Raw genomic sequence first — 7,400 nt, forward strand, 5'->3', positions numbered from 1 at the left:
GGCTTTATATTCTAATTAACTAAAATTCTGACTTTTCTAGTAGCCAAGTAGCAGTTCAAAGCCGTCCTGTGAATTTTTATATAACTATTATCATCTGTAGTTTGTTGGAAATAGAGTAGCCTATGATGACCCATACCCACAAGATGTTTATATGAGACCAAGACCACAACACTCTGCCTGAAAGCTGCACCATGAGTCACCTTGAGATTTAGCAATTTTCCATTATCATAACCCAAAGCTATAAGGCTCGAACAAGCTAACAATTAGGACATTCATCAATTATATCTTTGGCACAACTGAAATGACGCACATTATTGTTGTTTTAGGGTTTACTCATTCCTTGAGTAAAATAGGTGTATTCTATTGTTTTTTTTTCACCTGTTAGTAGCAGATAAGAGACCCTGCAGACAAATTAGTAAATAAATGGGTTGTGGTGTGGCTGACATAGATGGAATCTGTGACCTTTTACCATTTCGTAAAGGATAAAAGAATATCTTGCCTTTCCGTGTTTTTTTTATATATATTGTTTTTTTTATATAAAGTACACCCATGTTGTAATAGCTACTGAAGTTAGGAGAAATGTGTCATCACTGCACGCATATCATTCAGATGTCATTGGGTGTGGAAGGGCTGTGGAAAGCAAGGCATCAGGTGTTTGTAACAGGACTATTAATAACTCCTCATTAGTAGTACACCTATGCAAAATCAAAGACTTTATACAGGGACTTTGGCAAAAAATCATTTTAATCACATAAACATAAAGCCACAACATTTAATGTTTTGCTGCTTATTCAAAACCAAAGCATGTCTTGATGATGCCTTGATTTCGTGGAGGTTTTAATATACCGCAGACGACCGCTTCAGCTCATGCGAATGTGGTGAAACACAGCGCTGTTTTGCTGTGTTATCATATTAAGCCCTGTTAATGAATATTAATATTCTATTAATAAATTAATTAAATTCTGATTGGATTCTGTTGTTATTAGGCACTTACCTAAAGCTAAAAGAAATGTCAAAACTGACCAGCTTTCTACTACTTTTAGGGAAGACTACTTTTAAATCAAATCAAAATTAAATCACCTTTATTTATATAGCGCTTTTTACAAGTCCAATTGTTTCAAAGAAGCTTCACAGTGTTAACTGGAAGATAATGCAACAGAATTTGATTCGGCTGTACAGCCGCTCTGGTGAAAACAGTAATGTTATGTAGCTCATTTCAATTATCATATAGTGTCAATGCGGGCAGATCGGTAATATAGTTGAAATTTAGGTGTCCCTAACTGAGCAAGAAAAAAGACAAAGTCAACGGTGGCAAGGAACCAAAACTCCTTTAGGGTCAGAATGGAGAAAAAAACCTTGGGAGAAACCAGGCTCAGTCGGGGTGCCAGTTCTCCTCTGGCCGACGAACAAACAATGATTATGTTTCTGGCAACATTGCGGGTGTCATATTAGGTAAATAGATATTCGTAAGATTATTTTAAAAGATTGGAGTTGTCATGCCGGAGATGAGTTATAACAGGAAATGACAGAATATTTACAGCGGGTGTATTCACACAGGATTAGTATTACCTGAGGTAATTTTTCCAGAAGGTAAAAGTGGCCGTAATCTTTACTGACATTGTCACTAATGATTACTAAGACAGCACATTCGGACGGAACTAAAATCACTGAGAAGTTTTGGTAATAATTACTTTACCCCACCTCTCCATGTTAAAACAATCCTGTCCGAATAGGGCTTTATACATTATTTGAGTGTGTTGAGTTATTATAATGCTACTCTGTGTGATCGCTGTTATGAGACACTTGTTGCACACTGCAATAATCTAGATCAATTTTAGGGATGGTAAAACGTGATACTCGATGTAAATGAGATTTAAACAATAAGATAAACTGTGTTGAGCTATAACAATCATTAGTTTTCAGTCGATGAATGCATCCAAACAGTTGCTCATCTAATAAAACACATAATATATTAAAGTGTCTTCCATGGAAATCAAGGGTAGCGTGAATAGGATGTCATTGTTAGGCGATACACAGACACTGACATGGTCCATGTCCTGGTTAAAATTGCTGATTTATCTGAATTTACACATTCTTGGAAACATTTGGGATAACAAAAAATGTGTTCTAGTGGTTTTGGGGTATTTTAATCCATACGTCTTACATATTGTACCTTTAATAATTGATTATGGCTTGGAAATAAACAGGAAGAAATTTTCCAAAAATTACCTTTAAAAATAGAAAGTGAAACATCTCTGAAAAGCAGCAAGATATCATATTTCTACTTATAGTTCCATGGAATATCTGGAACGATGATTTGACTTGAGGCAAGATCTGAAATCACATTTTTATTTGGCAATATTTTTTAATAAGCACAAAATGTTTACAAAACATTGGAGAAATGCCACAGTATAGATGCATCCGATGGTTGAGATGATCAAATTCCCTGCAGTGATGTTTTCAATACTAAGTATGAATGATGAATAATGCTTCTATCTCTGTGGTGAAATACGCCCTTGCACTGACACCCTTGGAAGAAAAGGAACATTCTTTCCCTTAAGGTCTGTCCTCAGGAGGGAAACAAGTTTCAGATTAAAATCAAAGATTCTTAAATCATTTTTTAGAAGAAAAAGTCACTGAAGCGTTTGCTTTTGGTCTTGAGGGTTGTAGTTTGAACTTAGTAACAGGTGTTTTTGAGGAAATTGTGAAGACACTGTCATGTGTTTTTTTTTTTTGGTCTCATTCTTGAACAGAGAATTGCTTATGCCTGTCAAAATCAAAAAAAAAAAAAAATCTATGCTGCAGGAAATAACCCCTGCAAAAAAAAAAAAAAAAAAAAGTTAAGTGCAGAAGTTCAGAAAGGTGCATGAAATCAGGCTAAAAAGGAAATTGAGTCCCATTTGAGGTATAATCCCAGATTACTTTTTAAAGTATTTGTGAAATACCAGAAAATTATCTTTTTTTTTTTTTACTTCCTGAAACTCTTCTACCTGTAGACATGTTAAGGCTTATTGACTCATGAATTATATTATTAAACACACCGTGAGACGCAGATTAGTGCAGTAACTCTTCTGTTATCACCTTCCGCCACCGTAACTAATGTACTCAAATGTTTATTAATCATTCAATTTATTTATACTTCTGTTTAGTTTAGTAAAGCAAGACGCCTTTATCCAGTGATTTGAGAAGCATCACAACAATATGTCTAGCTATTCAACTAAAAATGTGTAGCCATTTAAAACTTTATTTAAACCCTCTCCAGCAGTGACTGTATGATTTTGAGGTCCATCTTTTCACACTGAGGACAACTGAGGGACTCAAACACAACTATAAAAAAAATAAAAAAAACATTCACTGATGCCCCAGAAGGAAAAGCGATTAATTAAGTCCCGGGGGTGAAAACCTTTGAACAGGATGAAAATGGAAATTTTTTTTGGTTTAAATATAATTTTTGTTTTTCATTTAGTGCTGCCCTTCAGAAGCAACAGAAAGAAGATCCTTACATGTTTCCCGGAAGACAAATTACAAAGTACAATTTATCTTGATCTTCAAATTCAAAAAGTTATCACCCCTCAGCTCTTAAAGGTAGGGTAGGTAGGACTGATCTAAAACACTTTTGTCCAAATTTGTTTAAACTTTCTTTATATGTCAATACATAATTAAATTGTAAGTACTCTGAAAAGGAGAGTATAAAAACTGAGTGACTCTAGACTTTTTAATCTGCAATAAACACCGCTCATTATTTTCGTTCGGGCAGAATCAAGTGATCGCGACCGTCACTCTCTCTCTCGCTACCATGGCGACCACCGCTTTCGCTTCAGGATCTGCCCACATGTGCACGCGCTCGTTTGATTTGAGCAGTTCAAGAGGCAAGAAACCTAGGCAAAATAATGGCAGAGAAAGAGCATTCAAAATTCACAGTGCAGGGTTTTACAGTCAGCGAAGGCAAACAATGCAAAAGAGGAAGACCGGACGAGAAAAGGTAATGCACAGAAAGTCTTTGGATAAACAAAGAAATCAAACGATGGTGAGAACTGAGGGACCTGAAAAATGACTCATTGCTGTATTTCTACTCGACGGGTAATCTTTCATTTTGATTATAATTTTTTTTGGTTTATGTTTTCATGAAGCATTTATCAAGAGCACATGAAGCTGCCTAATATAGCTAACATAACATTACTTAGCATAAAGTTACAATAGCCATTAGTAGAGATGATAAATACTCTATATGCTTAGCTCAAGTTGATCGCTGTCGTGCTGAATTTCGCAAAAATTAACTTTAGATAACAAAATGCATGTGTAAAAGCTAGTACACCGCATCCAGGAACTTTTTTTAAGAGCTAAGTTAGCTTTAGCTACTGCTAATCAACAACGCTTTCATCATGGAAATTCTTACATGCAAAACAAAGTATATGTTAAGAATTTTACACGAAATTCATCTTCATTACAGTATAACTGATGTTATTGGAAAAACATGATGCTACCCGTTTTCTTTGCCTTATAAATGTAACTAGCTCGTTACCAAGTCAAACAAAAATATATTTTAAACTTTACCAGTAGGCTATCGGTATTCTAGCTTGATAGTGAGTACTATAATACATCTTATTTGTTTATATTCATACTGATAAAGTTAGATTTTTTTTATTACATGTGATTCTGACATGATGTCACTACATGCACACTGCTCTTCTGAGGTAAATAATGCGTCTTCCAGCTGAGCGGCTGGTGAGGCGCGTTCATGTATTTTGGGGGCGTGGCTTTGGAAAGAGCCCAGAAGGGAGAAGGTGGAGTGAATGGAAATAATGAGCTGTCTTTAAAACAGTCGTGAGAGGTCTACAGACACTCAATTTTTATACTTTCTTTTTCAGAGTACTTACATTTTAATTATGTATTGATGTATAAAAAAAAGTTTAAACAAGTTTAGAAAAAAAGTTTTTTAACCAATTCCTACCTACCCTACCTTTAATGGATCGTGTTTCAGTGATAAGTTGGACACAATAAGCAATCACACGCCAAAAGTGTAAAATTGATTTTCCCAGCATGGTTTGATATGGACTGTTTAAGGAGATTAAGTGTTGAAATTAAGTGTATTTTTTTTTTGGTGCTTTTTTTTTTGCCCAAATGTAATAGGAGAAGATCTGTTAGTGTTTATTAATGTTCTGTTTCATTTTGTGGCGTTTCCATTGTGGTGAAGAGTGTGTTTAGATTGACAACGGGCCAGATTGAGAGATTGAGACAAAACTTAACTTGTTTAATCTTTAAATTTATTTGTTAGGCTATATATCAAATTTAGTTATTCATATATTACGTTTTTTGTTTACTCTATTCATATATATTTAATTGTTTCCACAACTTTAAAATGCACAATTGTTTTTAATATTTATGTAAAAATGTTTCAGAAAACCCTGAGTAAAATAAGTCAGTGGGGTGAACTTCTTTGATGGAGCTCAAAAGAAGATCTAGTCTACGAGTGTGCACTTTGCAGATCATTCCTTTCCATGCATTTGCAGTTAAAGTGCAGCTTAATAAAAATAATTAGCTTTTGTGTTCCACAGAAGAAAGGACGTCATATGGGTTTGGAACATAATAAGGGCATTATAATATTCAGTGCCGTTCATTTGGAACAATACATCTGAAAAGGAAGAAAAAAAATGTTCCCCCTACTGGACAGCAATGAGATTAAATAGATTATAGCTGTTTCTGTGTTGTTGTTTTTTTTTTTTTACATCTCCTCTAGAATTTCAGGAGAGATTTTAGCAATGTCAATGTGCTCAGATGACTAAAGTCTGATTTGTGTGTGTGTGTGTGGGGGGGGGGGGGTACACTGACTCATGGGCTGTGGGGACTTAAATTGAAGTCCTCATGACAAAACAAGTTTATAAATCATACAGAATGAGTTTGTTTTATTTATTTATTTTATATAATATGCAGAAAGTTGGATTTAGTTTAGGGTTAGTGTAAAGGGAGACAATATACAGTTTGTTTGAAGAGTCCCCACAAAGACAGTGAACCAGACGTTTGTGTGTGTGTGTGTGTGTGTGTGTGCTCAGGGGGTTATTCAGACTAGCTGACAGACCAGTTGTCTGCATTTCCTCCCTCTAAATCAGGCGTTTCTACAACTCTACCTTTATTCATGCTACCCGCAGGCTCATACTTTAATGGCACTTCAGTCTTCCTTTGCAGCCTTTCTCACTTGAAAGGTAATGTTTTCTTCATGTTGCTCTGGCTGATTTGACTCCAATTTGACTCCCTCAAGTTTACAATTGAAAAAACTATAAGGGCCTTAAAGTGAAGAAAAATCATGCAATGATTATTTTGGAATAATATATTTTTCCTTAAATGGGAGCTGCATGGGGACCAATGTGGACTTCTTTTTTAAAATAATTTAATAATAAAAAAATATATTTTAATAAAAAATAACTGATCAATTAAAAAAAAATATTTTCCTGTATTAAGTAATTGTAATTCATGATAATAATATTATATTTTTTTACTGTTATAGGCCTACTTAATATGATTATGGAAAATTCAGTTTGTACACACATTAAAAAAAACATTATTGGAAATAGATCATTCTTTGTCATAGACTGTATGGGGCCATGCAAATGAGTTAATCACAGTTGAGTGGCTCTACACACACTCTCACCTCATAGTCTGTGTTAATGTCTCTTCTTTGTCTTGTCATGGGTGGCTGTCTTTAAAATCTCATTCAGCATGAAAACGTTAGTTACAGACCAAAGGTAATGAAAACGTATCTGAGCAAATAAACTCTGTCCTGTTTCATTAGTCAAGAATGCATGAACGTTAGCGATTGCAGCAGCAATGAAAAAAAAAAAAAAAAAAAAGTGGGTAGCCACATATCGCTCTATTTTTGGCCTTCCTTTTTTACTCCGGAAGTGGGTTTCTGGTGATACCTGATTTTTTTTTGCGTTGGAATGAAGGTTCGTTAGAGGGTTGTGGTAACGCAGGCTTCTCCTAAAACGTCCACAGGTTTAGACTTGCCTTGGTACGCACAGAGGTATTTAAACATTGATCCAAAAGACAACAATGACAATGACACCTCAGTCCAAATGTGAGCGCAGCCATGAGGGAGAAATGAAGCATAACACGCCTGTGACTCGTTTAATCAGAATGACAGCCATTAGAGGATAACAGGGTGTAACCATTCCTTCATCATGTGTCATAACATTTGCCTTATAGACTCATTAAAATGTTCTCATAACAAGAATGTAAAAGCTTTATATATACAAATAATTAGGTGATGGATACACAAATGCAATGTTGAAAGGGAGAGCGGCATGGCCAGCACAATGACGCACTTTACAATCATTTAATATATACTTTTCATTTGGTAGATGTATGCTGCATCCCAAAGCAGTAGGGGTGTAACGATACCCTCA

The sequence above is a fragment of the Pseudorasbora parva genome, chromosome 10 (assembly GCF_024679245.1).
Source record: "Pseudorasbora parva isolate DD20220531a chromosome 10, ASM2467924v1, whole genome shotgun sequence".
NCBI classification, from domain to species: Eukaryota; Metazoa; Chordata; class Actinopteri; order Cypriniformes; family Gobionidae; genus Pseudorasbora; species Pseudorasbora parva.